The following is a 15,044-nucleotide window of genomic DNA, read 5'->3' on the forward strand; positions in this document are numbered from 1 at the left end:
AAGGAACAGGCGCAGAGCTGGGAAAGGAGGAATGAGGAAGCTGCAGTGACGTTGGCTGAGCAAGAAAGTGATGCTGAAGTTACACCGGATTGAGGGTTGAGCAGAGGGGCAGTGAATTCACGGAGTCGCTAAGCCCCGAAATCATCTCAAGGTAACCTCAAGATGGTGGATACTAGGCTTGATGGAAGGATCTAAGGAATACGAGGTAGGAGGGAACAGGGAGGGATGCCGGGATAGATGGATAGTTGTGAATGGGTTAATATGGCTGGGATGGAGTAGATAGAGGGAGGGGAGAGTTGATCTTGGATAAAGGGTGGTTCTTAGATGGGAAAGTAGTTCTAGGGGAGTTTAGAAACTAGGTGGGAGAGGCGAGTTGATGGAGGGTATTAGATGGGTGGAACTGAGAGAGCCTCCATGAACGGATGATTTAGAATAATTCAAGAATACAAAGAATAAATGAGAAATAATTAGTGTAACATGAAATCTCTCAAAACATTCTTGAATAGTCCAAAATTTATTAATGGTGCGGATATGGTTATCTATTTCACCGTGGGCGTGAGAATGTGTGAGGAAATATATATTTCGAATGAAAATTATTACAATTATTAAAGCTTGCACGGTAGGTAGGAAGAGCTGAATACTGTGCAACACGATTGCATATTCAAAACATGCCATGAATATTAAAGTTTGAATGAAACTTACTAAGATGAATGAAATACTGAACGCAATTAATTTATTTAGTTGGCAGTATATTTATGATATGTGTATATGAAGGCGTTAATTGAGAAACCTACATAATAATTAAATAGAGCTTCCGACAGGCTGAAATAATCAGAAAGATATGTGAAACCAATTACAATATGTGATAGAGTCGTTAGCGAATCGAGAAACATATTAATTAACATATGAACATATCAGAAAATGTATTAACATTTGTTGACTCATATGAGGCAGCTCCTGTTTATACCAAACTTACTCATCGACTGGTGATGAGTAAGTTTAACTTTCGCCTATAACAATCCAGGGATCCCACATCTGTTATGTTACCCGGATATTTGTTTGATAAATTTACAACTCAATTTACAAAGCAATATTTAACCCATTTTTTTTTTAACCTAAAAGTATCTACTGTTCCGTGTTTTATTTGTATTTATTCTTGAGAATTGTTTAATATCCCATTTGCTGTTCGCTATCAACTATTACTATTTAAAGGTCATGTTATCTCTTACTTATCACCTTTCTAGAGACGGTAAATTAAGCTTTTTTGATATCTCTTCATGTGAAATGGATAAAATTATTAGCAGGATTTATATGTGAAAATTGTCAGCGCGTATAAAATACACCTTCGGAGCAGGTTTTCGAAGGTAAGAGTTTAAATGTGAAAAGCAAAGACAATGAAAATTTCCTTAACAACAAGAAAGTTCGACTCTAAGAAAAAAGAGAAGACCTTATGAATAGATCATAGCAAATGTGATATGAGGGAGTGATATGTGCTCCATGCTACATATGTATGTACCCAAATAACTGACAGGGGGAATTATATTGGCCTATACACATGTATATACGCAAAACCTGAGAGGGGAAGTGTGTTACGGAATACATATGTATATACCCATAATCTGTGAGGGGGAAGTCTGTTTGAATATGCATGCATATAACCATATCATAAAAGATGAATGTTTTTGGCTATTCATATGTATATAAACAAGGCCCCAAAAAGAGTAAACAAGATATTAGCAGCTAATAAATACAAATCATTCTAAAAGCCACAATTCGAGATAGTTATCATTGATTGGATAGATGGGAAGAAAGGGATAAACGAGAGAGAGAGAGAGAGAGAGAGAGAGAGAGAGAGAGAGAGAGAGAGAGAGAGAGAGAGAGAGAGAGAGAGAGAGAGAGAGAGAGAGCAGTATGAGTTCACGTCTCTGATTGTGATGATGAAAAGGAGAACGTAAGAAAAAAAAACAAATACACCCATTACGAAGAAACGTTCAGAATATTACGTACACAAAAGACTTGTACCGTAGATGCAGAGGTGTATGTGATGTAAATGCTGGCTCCCTTGTGCTAGCCTCCACCAAAAAAAAAAAGCCAATTGTAATTTCGCAGCCACAAAGGCTACAAAGGCTGGGTAACAAAGTCCCTCTCAAAGGCCCCGCCTGACCCACTGACGGTCATTGGGGTCTTCCAGGAACAACCGGTAATCTTTTTCAGCAGCACAACCCACCTGTCAGTGCCAGCTTCTCCACTCACTCTTGAAAGTCAGAGGAAAAGAGAGAGAGAGAGAGAGAGAGAGAGAGAGAGAGAGAGAGAGAGAGAGAGAGAGAGAGAGAGAGAGAGAGAGAGAGAGAGAGAGAGAGAGAGAGAGAGAGAGAGAGAGAGAGAGAGAGAGAGAGAGAGAGAGAGAGAGAGAGAGAGAAACAGAGAGAGAGAGAGAGAGAGAGAGAGAGAGAGAGAGAGAGAGAGAGAGAGAGAAACAGAGAGAGAGAGAGAAACAGAGAGAGAGAGAGAGAGAGAGAGAGAGAGAGAGAGAGAGAGAGAGAGAGAGAGAGAGAAACAGAGAGAGAGAGAGAGAGAGAGAGAGAGAGAGAGAGAGAGAGAAACAGAGAGAGAGAGAGAGAGAGAGAGAGAGAGAGAGAGAGAGAGAGAGAGAGAGAGAGAGAGAGAGAGAGAGAGAGAGCTAGGCACCGACCAGTACCCCATCTAGTTAGTATATATAAATATATATATGCAATTGACGATCACGAAACATATATATATATATCGGAAGTAGTCTTTCTTGAATATATTTGTTATTAGATTAATGATTCTAGCACGAAACTTGTCTGTATTTCTTAGGTTGGAAAATTAACTCGCCATACTTCATTTTAAGGTTAATTTTTGTTTAGTTAATTTTTGTAACTTCCTTCTTAAAAAAAACGTTAAAAAAAAGTTAAAAGAAACTTAAAAGTTAAAAAAACATAATAAATATAAGAGATTCGTGATAGAATCAGTGATCTAATCCTCTCTGTCCTATTCAATAACATGTCTGCAAGAAATAATGCTACTGATATGTACATATATTAACCGGCAGCACCCGGGTCTCTGTTTATGTTTCACTTACTCCCTCCCTTCTTCTTTTCTCCCTCTCTTCCTCCCTCCTTCCTAATACGCGAAAACATTAATTACTAAAAAACATACAAGTTTTATGCATACAAGTTCAATTTACTTCATTCACCAAAGAATGTCTTATCTATGAATTTTCTCAAGTCAATATAGTTTCTTTCAGGCAATCTTTTAAAAATGAATTGTCAATCTCAATTCCGATCTCGAGGACACCCCAAACTAGGGAAATAATTCAGGCTTGTGATTGCGAATGACTGTCTCAGACCATCTGGAGAATACTTCCTCTTCGTCTACAATATTCTGTCGTCGATATTCTGGGAGCGACTGAAATTTGGTCTTTCCTCGAATGAACACGTCGATAAATTAAACAAATATATATATATATGTTCTTATGTAAACTTTAGTTGTTTTTTTTTGGCTTTATCCGGCCTCTATATCCCCTGTGTCTCTGTTTCTCTAACTCATGCCCTCTGTGTCTGCTTCTTTATAAAAGTTATTCTCATTGTCTAACTGATTCTTTCTGTGTCCGTTTCTCTAACTCAAGCTCTCTTTATCTCTGATTCTCTAACTCATTCTCACTGTGCCTCTGTTTCTCTAACTCTAATTCTTCCTCTTCCTCTCCTTCAAGATTTATGCATGATATTTGTTTTTTCTCAGCTGCTCAATCTGCTTCCACGTTATAAAGGCAGAAACTCTCTATATAAACCTTGCGGTTTTGTTTCTTGATAAAAATCTTCTGAGCTTATCAGATGTTTTTTTAAAATGTCTTATCTCTCCTTCTTCGCATGATGGGGTTATTATCAGGGCTCTCAATGACACCCTGATTTACTCTTATTTTGTATACAAAAAGTTATCAGCTTGGTGTCGTTATCAGTCTATCCTGACTCATTCTTTATCTGATTATTGTCGTTCATGTTTAATTCCGTACACATCTAGTCATCGTCCACAGTAGGAACCCGTTCACAACAGGTCAATCGTACGTATCAGTCCACCCCTGGCAACCCTCTCCACTTAGCGCCAATCAACAGTAACGTAGCACTAATCAACAGTAGCGTAGCGCCAATCATCAGTAGCTAAGCGCTAATCAACAGTAGCGTAGCGCCAATCATCAGTAGCTTAGCGCTAATCAACAGTAGCGTAGCGCCAATCAGGAATCCGTCTACTCCTGTCCTTATTCCCTCTTGGACTCTGTCCACAGGTAAGCCCTGTCAATAAAAAATGGGTTCTTCCACACCTGTTTCCCGTCCAAACCTAGCCACAGGCACACATTCCCTTCGTCCGAAACCATGGCCTTGTCTTCACTTGTTTGCTGTAAAAATCAAGCGCCCGTCTGCACCTGGGTCCATGCCACTGGGTCTTATACCTGGTCCCTGTCCACACCTGTCAATGGGGAACTATTAACTGTCACCGCCAAACTCACACTGATGACACTGTCTTAATCTATACGTCTTCCACTGAACTTTTTTCTACACATATTCTGTCTTACTCTTTTTGTAAACAAAGTTGTGAGTTGTGTTTACAATTCTATTATCTCTCTCTCTCTCTCTCTCTCTCTCTCTCTCTCTCTCTCTCTCTCTCTCTCTCTCTCTCTCTCTCTCTCTCTCTCTCTCTCTCTCTCTCTCTCTTTATCCTTCCAGTTCTTCCAATTTACAGCTTCTACTTGCATAATAGTTATCTTCCATTTCCTTTGCGTTATCGGTGCTTCGGTCGCATTTCCCTTTCTCGTGAACTCTGCAAATTGTTTTGTTTAGTTTAATTTGCTTCTGATTTGTCTTTCCCTGGTAACATATCACTGTCACTGCTTTCATTACACTTCCTTCGTGCCTTCACTACGTGCTTTGTCTCTGTTGTAAATATTGTTCCCCATTAGCAAGCCAGCTGTTATCTCTCTGGCGGTCGTTATCGCCTCCCTTCATACAGCTGCAACCACCATCACGACGCCTCCGAAACGACCACCATCACTACTAATGCCCTCTCAACCACCATTCACTGCCCTGACTATACAACTTTTAACACCACAACTATCACCACAAACTACCGTCGCCCTCATCAACTTAACCAGCCACATGAAAACTACCACCTTCCGCAAAATACCACCCTCACCACCAGCACAATCACCACCACCACTACCACCACCACCACGACCACCACGCACTTTATGGCCGCCTCACACACGAGGCTGTGGCTCTCGTGTCATTAACAAGTCCTCAATTGACCGCTGTTTACAATATAGCTTACAAGACAATGTCATAACATTAACACTCTTGGTGTCCGGATCATTATCCGTGGAGCAATCACCTTGAGCGGAAAGGGAAAAAGAGAGAGGGGAAAGAATAATGAAGGAATTATCAAGGGAAAGCGCCAAGCCATTATGGCTTGGCGCATGGAAGGGGTCAGGATAAGGATCTGGGATAGGACGTGGGGAATAAATAAACATGAAATTCGGTAAATGGAAAACTAGTGGAACAGGTGAGGGAAGGAATGGAAAGGGATCCTGCCCTTACTCTCCACCCAATATATATATCCCTTTCTGTGGGAGGGGAGGACGTGTATAGGCCTCCTAACCCTCCACTCTCTCCCTTTCCACACGTTGCTGTTCCATGAGAATTCCAACAACTTTACTACTTATCCAAATACGAGAATTTCCTTAACTTCTCCACATTCTATATCTTCCTCTATCTGTGATCTTTGCCTCTCGCGTTTCATCTTTTCTTCTGTCTTTTAGCTTCCTTCCCTCTTTCTCACGTGTGTCTGCTCAGGTTTATCTCCATTATTTCCTCTTCCTTCTTCGTTATTCCGTTTGTTTTTATTCTTCTGTCTTCTGTTATCCACCTTTGATAACTCCCGAAATCATAACACTGCGGATTTTTTTTTCTATATATACGTTAGCTTCACTAACGAATGAAATAATACCTTAAGAAAATAAAATGATACCATGAATATTGTCTAAGTATTTACAAGAAACATTATAAACATTTTCTTTTCTCATAGCAATGCCCGTGAATGTTATTTTTTTCCATATACATCGAGAATTTCTAAGTAAAGCAAGGTAATCACAGTCATATTTTATTATGAAATAGTACAAGTAATATTAATATGCTTGGTCTAACATGCTTCAGACTTAGTTTGAAGACTGGCGGCGTCCTCAGGCAAAGTTCATTCCATCCAGCGGTCGACCCCAAAGACGCATTCACAAATTTTAACATGTTGTTCATTGAAAACAGATTCTCAAATATAAATTATTATTGTTACATATTAGCATATTGTGCATATTTAGGAATTGGTTAGGTTAGGTGTTTAGGTTCTGTTGGCGATTATTTGTATTTGTAGTACGTGGGTGAAGCTTTTATAACGTTGTGGTTCGAACAAAGTTCGTCAGTGAAGCATTTGTTCCGAAAGTGTTCGAACGTCATTAGTTGAGTCGTATGTAAACTGTTTTTCATTTATAAATAGGGGGTTTGGCAGGTGCATGGAATGGACTTTGAGTCTTTGTTTAGAGAACGGGCTGACCTCAGAGAGCTACTGACTCTTAGGAGGATTCACGACCAAAGATCACATTCACTTCAAAATCTACCACTTACTGGCTATTCATGCCCGTGCCACCTCTTAAATGGCTTAATCTTCATCAATCGACTTCTGGCTCATAAAAAAATAATACAATTTTCCCTTGGTGAATATATATGGTCTCGTTCTCTGAGATAACATTTAGCTTGTGTTTCTTACTTTCTGAACCTCCTTCTCCCTCTTTCTCGTCGTCTTTATCCTCCTCCTCCTGCTCCTTCTCCTCTTCCTCTTCGTCTTCTCCTCCTCCTTCTCACTCTCATAGACTTGGGACGTAATCACCTTTTGCTGTCCTCTCTGACGCTTAATAGACCTTTGAGCCGGACCTCTTATGGCTTTCCAATATCATTGCTAAGCAGAAGGTGACATAATGCTTGATGCTCGTCTGGTCCTGTGTAATGCACTCTATCATTCACCCGACGCTCCCTCACACATCTATATTCTTGATTTTAATTGTTGGTATTCTCGTCTTTATTATTGTTTACATTCTATAATATTGCTGCGATTTATTTTATCTGTATCTCTTTTTTTTCCATCTATTTCTGTGTTAATGTGTATGTGTGTACGTTTCTATTTCTTTTGCCTCTTAAGTTTCACACGACTTCGTTACTCTATTAGAAAGAAAATTGGGTGGTTATAAATAGGAGCTGCCTCGTATGGGCCAATAGGCCTTCTGCAGTTACCTTGTTCTTATGTTCTTCTTATGCTTCCTTCCCTTCCATTGCCCAACGGAAGGGGAATTTTCAGGGGGAAAGCGCCAAGACATTACGTCTATATAGCACTTGGAAGGGGGGTTAGGATAAGGATTTGGGATGGGACAGGGAAGGGGGAAGGAATGGTGAACAACCACATGTGGACAGTCGGGGATTGAACGCCGACCTGCGGTAACTCTGCCCAACGGAAGAGTTACCGAGGTTCTTAAAAACAGTCCGTTAGTAAATCTTGCCTCGCTTCATTGCAGTGTTATATTTATTTTCGGGAGAAATATTGCTTGTCTTTCGCAACTTCTGCTCTTCCCAGTGTGTTCATTTAGATTTCTTTAGTGTTGCCGTATTGAACTTGGCGGCGGAAACAAAACAAAAAACCTGCACAAACTTCAACAGACGAATCCTGAGAGCAGTTTTAGCGTGGGATTTATAAACACAGGTCGCCGTGTGCCGCTGTGTTCTCTCGTTCGAGGTATATGGGAGCCCCGGGGCGTCCAGGGGCCAGATTCACGAAGCATGTACACAAGCACTTACGAGCGTGTACATCTTTTCTCAATCTTTGACGGCTTTGTTTACAATTATTAAACAGTTAATGAGCTCCGAAGCACCAGGAGGCTGTTTATAACAATAACAACATTTGATTGGCAAGTTTTCATGCTTTTAAACTGTTTAATAAATGTAACCAAAGCCGTCAAAGATTGAGGAAAGATGAACACGTTCGTAAGTGTTTGCGTAAGTGCTTTCGTGAATCTGGCCCCAGGTCTCTCATACTATACTATGCTGTTTCCTGGTTCACTCCCCTCGTCCCATCCCAAATCCTTATCCTGACCCCCTTCCCAGTGCTATATAGTCGTAATGGCTTGGCGCTTCCCCCCCCCCCCCCCCTTGATACCTCACCCTTCCCACTCTCACATTCAGAGATTATTCACAGGGCTCTTATGGGCTGTCTGATTTCCCTGCGTGTGTGTATGTGTGTATTTGTACATGTGTATTTTTTTTAACACTGTGCCTTTATGGATATGTATTTCTGTATGAATATGTTTGAACAAGGATGCACCCTGAATAACTCAAGCGCACTTAAGAACATACACGTACGTATGCGCGCGCGCAAGCACACACACACACGCACACACGGATGAATACATCAGTTGATTGACGGTTGAGAGGCGGGACCAAAGATCCAGAGCTCAACCACCGCAAGCACAACTAGGTGAGCAAACTAGGTGAACACACACACACACACACACACACACACACACACACACACACACACACACGCACGCACGCACGCACACACACACACACACACACACACACACACACACACACACACGCAAAGACATTTGCTTCTCAAATGCTATTTTCTACAACCAGAAAAAGAGACGAACTGCACAGACAAAAACGCATAAGACGAGGCTAATGTCTCGACCCCCCAAGAATAACCTGGTGAGTAATTAGTCCCTATAACATTAATTAGCGACGCCCTGAGGACAGGACGAGATCAGATGATCCTCGTCTTCCTTGGCGGAAAAAAATATTAAAAAACGCTAAAAAAAATATTAATATTAATAATTGCAACAAAACTGAATGCAAAATGATGTTGCTGTGTTTTGGTTATATATATATATATATATATATATATATATATATATATATATATATATATATATATATATATATATATATATATATATATATATATATATATATATATATAACTGGCCTTCCAAAGCTTGCAGTGTCGAGTCCCAAGCCTGGCATCCTATTCCTCCAAGCCTGGCATACTATTCCTCCAAGCCTGGCATACTATTCCTCCAAGCCTGGCATCCTATCCCCCCCCCCCCCCAAGCCTGGCTTTTCAAGCTGTGGTTGTTCGCAATAATTTATTCGTCAATTTCCTCAAATTTAAATGAGTAATAATGTACATTATAACTTTGAATAGTTAGGAATCTTTTAGGTTAAGGTGGGTATGATGACTTTGTTCATAGTTTGTATTTCCAGTTCAGTGGAAATACAGTAGGTACAGAGGGGGAGGTGGGTTTCGAACATAGGAAATGAGCGAAGTATTTTTTTTTTTCCATTTTCCGTGTAATGTTCGGACATAATCGTTTTGTGAGTTGAGTGTAAAGCGTTAAATGGTCGTTAATCTAGCAGCCGCCTCGGCTGCCGGATTAACGACCATTTGGCACATGTTTAGAGAACGAGCAAGTATACTCTTCCTTCTTTGGTTATACTCAGTCGTGCAGGTATACTCCGCCTCCTCCTCCTTTGGTTATACTCGGCTGTGCTCCAGTTTACCCCAAACACGCATTCGTAAATTTTTACGTCTTGTGTAAACACAAAAATTGTGTATTTTCATGAATATATATTAATAATAATGTATGTTATGATGCTATGTATACTTAGGCGTTCGGTAGGTTAGGCTTAGTGTTTTGACTTTATTGATATTTATTTGTATTTGCAGGTCGGGAGTAAAGGAAATAGAAAGGTACGTGGTCGTGGGGGCCGTCGGTTCCGGGAACAAACTCAGCGTTAACACACGGTTGATAAACCATTTAAACGATGGTTTAGCGCGAGGATTAACAAGCATTTGCCCAATGGGGCTGCAACCTGTCCTCAGGCCCGGCTCGTTAAAGCACCGGCCGTCCCTCTAGATGCATTCATCAATATTTAACTTAGTGTAATTCAAATAGGTTTGTTCTCATATATAAAAATACTATATAGTCTTAATGGCTTGGCGCTTTCCCCTGATAGTTTCCTTCCTTCATATATAAATCAGTATTATGTAAAATAAAATTCAGTGTATAGTTTGTCGTATGTTAAGTTAGGTTAGGTTAGGTTAGGTTAGGTTAGGTTAGGTTAGGTTCTGCTGGCGATTATTTGTGTTCGTAATACGTGGGTGAAGCATTTACAAACTTGCGATTCGAGCAGAGGTGAGCGAGGCGAGGCTCCAGAGAAGCACGCGGTCATCAGTTGTGAGTCGTATCTAAAGTGTTTTTTCATTCATAAACAGGAGGTTTGGCGGCTGGATTAACGAGCCTTTGACCTTTGTTGATGAGGACGGGCTGTCTGTACGGCTGGGTGAAGTATTTAGAGACGCCTCAAACACAGGAAATGAAGCAAAAAGCTTCGAGAAATGTTTCGAACCACTGAACCAAAATATTCACGTTTTGGACAGCGGAAGCTAAGACCTCACATAGTCTCTATCCATTGGTGGTAATGTTAGTGCTTAGCAACGTTTTATTGACTGTCGTAATCGTTGTGGTAATTCATTGCGGAGATACGGACATACTGACAAACTTTCAGATTTATTAGTGTGCGTTATAGATCTCGCTTTCGTCTGCATACAGCCCTTAAGCGGACGTGTAAGTACACACGAATATCTTAGTGTTTCGTTCGATAGTTTCCACTAAATAATATTTTTTTCGGTTTTCGGAGTATAAAATGACGTAGAAATATTACGGGTGTTTTGACATGTTCAAACAATTCGCGTTTGTATATCAAACATGTGAAGGCTCGTTAAATGTTGTCGTTCACATGTGCTCACAACTGGTAGTGTGTGCACTGACGAGACTCAATAACATGGACGGAACGATACGACTCGTTAATTGCTTTTATTTTCAGATTTCTGGGTTGTTAGTCATGCGTGGTGAGTGTGCATTCAGCAGTTGTTGTCACTAAGCATTGTGATACGAGGAATGGCTGCCTTGACTAGGGTTAATTAACACTTGAAAAACTATGGAATTGTGTGTTGGAACATAGTAGTTTATTTAAGATCCATGTCTTCACGTCGCTGATGCCCGCCGTTAACAATGTGTTCCACCCCTCCCACCACCCTTCCCAGTGTTGTGTGTACCACCTTCCCCCCCTTCCATACCGTCGTTATCTACGTGTTCCCGCGCCCCACATAAGGGGGGGGGCCCACCCCCTACATATCAGTTTGTCTTCCCCGAAGCTCAGTTGGTCCCCCTCCCCTTCTTTTCAAACCTATTCCCTACCCCCTACCAGTATGGGAGGCTTCCTGACCTCCCTCCTTGCATATCTCCCTCCCTCTCCCTCTATTTTCCCTCCATGTCTCTCCCTCGACCTTCCCTCCCTCCATCAACCCTCCACCGAGACCTACTTTAGCTAGGTCAAATATTTCTGGCCAGTTTTTTCACGGGTTAATGAGCTCTTAAGATTACGCCTCGGAAATGCACGCAGGTTTCGTTATAACTTTGCGGAATAAATATAAACTGTGATGTGGGACCTTGTCGTTTGATGGGGTTGAGTGGCCTCGTTGGGGCGGGGGTGGCGATAGTGAGTGGTGGTGATGGTGAGTCCAGTGATGGTGATGTTAATGATGGGGTGAAATGATAATAATGGTGATGTTTTTAATTACGAAACTGATGGTGGTGGTGACTGTGGCCTATGTCAAGACTGGTGGTGTTCCTAAGTCGCCCCTGGCTCAAGAAACTGTACCAGTGGGGGAGGGGGAGGGGGAAGAGCCGTTTGGGCAATACCACATATTGCTTGTCAGTCAATAAGATTTAAAGAAAAGAGAGAAACACTCCCAATACTTGACAAGTTGACCGATAGGGCCACAAAATCCCTTGCATAGCTACTGAACATCGGTCTCTCTCTCTCTCTCTCTCTCTCTCTCTCTCTCTCTCTCTCTCTCTCTCTCTCTCTCTCTCTCTCTCTCTCTCTCTCTCTCCGGTCAAATGGTTCCTTGCCTTATCCTTCACTCTGACTTGCCTCGGAATCTTTCTCAAAAGTTCTTGGTTCAGTGATCTATATGACGGGAAGAAGCAAGACGAGCTAGATAAGAAAGTCTATTTGGTAGCGATCACTGATACAACACGAATATTTGGCCAGCATTTTCAGGTCCCAGGCGGGGACGTTGTTGAGGTACCAAGGCTACTTTGGAAGTACCTATGGTACCTATGGAAGTACCTATGGTACTTCCGAAGTACCATAGGTGTTCAAGACCATGAGTCTTGGTCTGTAGGTGTGTAAGACATATCAGAGGTGTTCAGAGAGTATTAAAGGCGTTCGGATCGTACCAAAGGTGGTAGGTCCCTGGTGCTGTCTGAGACGTACCAGTACCAGGGGGGGGAGGGTTGAGGACGAACCAGGGAGTGGGTGTTGGGGGACGAACCAGGGGGTATTGAAGACGAACCAAGAGGGTGTTGGAAAGGGTCTTTGAGACGGTATCACAGTTGAGAGCTTCAAGTACTCACAGAGTACCAGTGTCACACACGCTACCAAGTCTTCCCGGCTTATATAATGCCTTCGTTTCATAATGACTTTACCAGTGTTATAAAACCCGTACAATATAACTTCAGTCACTTCAAACAAATGGAAGAATAAACCCAATTGCAATCTGGAGTCATTGCAGAAACTGAAACAAAATGTGGAAGCCAAAAAAGAGGATTGGAGTGACTTTGGGAGCTGTATCAGGGAGCGACTGGGCGAGTCTCTGATTGGGATTTGATTGGGAGTAAATGATCTGACTCGTAATGGTGATTGCAGACTTAGCGGCGCGAGAGGGGAGGAGATTAAATTTAATTGAGACTTAGCCAGACTTAGTGAGACGCATTGATGATATCCCAGCATCAATGTGTCAGCCAGGGCGTCCCCCTTCCGTGTTGAAGAAGGTGGTGTGCATGACTTTTTGCATGCAAACTGCAATGTCTGATTTTTTTATATAGTGGAGAAATGGATATATATTTGGTTATATATTGGCGTTCCTTGAAGATATACCCCATTTCAGCGCATCCTCAAGGTATACCCATGGACATTTACATGGGTAGATGCCCATGTATATCCCATTCTACATAGGTAGATGCCTGGATAGGTAGAAGCAAGCCTGATATATGGAACGAAGTTAACACGCTTCGTTACACTACACTAAAAGTAGTTAGTAAACAGTTGATTGAGAGTTGAGAGGCGGGCCGAAAGAGCAAAGCTCAACCCCCGCAAGCCCAACTAGGTGAACTAGGTGAACTAGGTGAATACCTCGAACCAAGTTTGGAGGTAATGTGTTGGTTCATCTTATCCATGTGTAAAATAGTTACAGTGAAAGTTATTGCTGTTAAAGATCGTCATTACAATACAAATTTAAGTGTCTTCATTGCTGTTTGCAACGGTAATAAAAGGTAGTTATATATATATTAAAATTGGATTTAAAAATAACGATAATATTAACGATACTGGCTTCCTTAGGTAAGAATCTCGCTATCTTGGAAACCAATCATTATCGCTAAACACCAGACACTACGAGAAAATCGCCTCGTTGACCTAGGAAGCGAGATCGATGTGAGTGAATGGAGAAGCTAGGAGCTATAAAAAATATTAATGTTAGATTTAAAAAGATAAACTTGTTTGATGTAATTAGACAATATCGAGTCGCGGTCTAATTTAAAGTGAGATTTGCTGTCTCAAATGTCTGTCTGAATAAATAATTCATAGCGATGAACACGTGACCACCAGCCTCGTTATTTCCAGGTATTGAGAGAAGATGCATCTAAAATGCCAGTTAACGAGGCAATTTCTAAAGTCAACCTCGATTCGAAAATGATGTCTCTCTCTCTCTCTCTCTCTCTCTCTCTCTCTCTCTCTCTCTCTCTCTCTCTCTCTCTCTCTCTCTCTCTCTCTCTCTCTCTCTCTCTCTCTCTCTCTCTCTTTGTCTTCGGAAAAGAGACAACAAACGAGTTAAATATTCTATCAGAAAATATTTCGATATAGAGAAAACAGCGTTGATCAACTCGCATATCGATTCAAATTTGTAAATAATTTGTATATAAAATTAAATCATATTGTTTATAAGTATTATTCCACCTTGTGTGTGTGGTAATGGAATAAATACTCTTGTAGTTCAGTAGTTCTATACTCAACAACCTGTTTTACCTCAGTCACCCATCTCTCGGCGCATCCTCAAGGTATACCCATCTACTCATCTACCCATCTACATGGGGTAGATGCCCTGGACAAGTAGAACTAAGCCTGATAAAAAAGTTAAGTAAATAATTTCATACCATAATTACACCTCTGTAATTTGCGTTTCTCGTTTCAAGGTAATCTTGCTGGATAATAAAATGTGGATACGCGAGTAATTTAGGGTGAAATCGCCTAAAGTCTACATTTTAGACAGTTGGACAACTTGATGAGAAATGGAATAATATTTTCGCAAATTTAAGTAAGTTAAGTAAATAAATTTACTTAACTCTGCATCAACCAAAGTGGTGCAGATATTTCTTGAAATCTTTTCCCTCTCTCTCATGGGAGAGAGAATAAATGGTCAAGTGTCACAGATTATATATAAGAGTTTCTATTATAATTTTAAAGTAGAGTTTGCTGTTAGGTTAAAAGGCTTCTTAATAGCTAGAGAATTATAACAGAATTGTTTATAATTCATCTGGCTATATTTGTGATGTGTTGGGCAGCAGGTGTGTGTGTGTTGTGCTGGGCAGCAGGTGTGTGTGTGTTGTGCTGGGCAGCAGGTGTGTGATGTGTTGGGCAGCAGGTGTGTGTGTGTTGTGCTGGGCAGCAGGTGTGTGTGTGTTGTGCTGGGCAGCAGGTGTGTGTGTTGTGCTGGGCAGCAGGTGTGTGATGTGTTGGGCAGCAGGTGTGTGTGTGTTGTGCTGGGCAGCAGGTGTGTGTGTGTTGTGCTGGGCAGCAGGTGTGTGT

At 41.2% G+C, this 15,044-nt stretch overlaps 1 protein-coding gene across 1 annotated transcript in view; it reads right to left on the bottom strand.

The window, feature by feature from the left end:
* LOC123768757 (carbonic anhydrase-related protein 10) overlaps positions 1 to 15,044 on the bottom strand; it is a 295,413-nt gene that overhangs the window by 247,931 nt on the left and 32,438 nt on the right. The window lies entirely within an intron of this gene.

The sequence above is a fragment of the Procambarus clarkii genome, chromosome 83 (genome assembly GCF_040958095.1).
Source record: "Procambarus clarkii isolate CNS0578487 chromosome 83, FALCON_Pclarkii_2.0, whole genome shotgun sequence".
In the NCBI taxonomy this organism is placed as follows: Eukaryota; Metazoa; Arthropoda; class Malacostraca; order Decapoda; family Cambaridae; genus Procambarus; species Procambarus clarkii.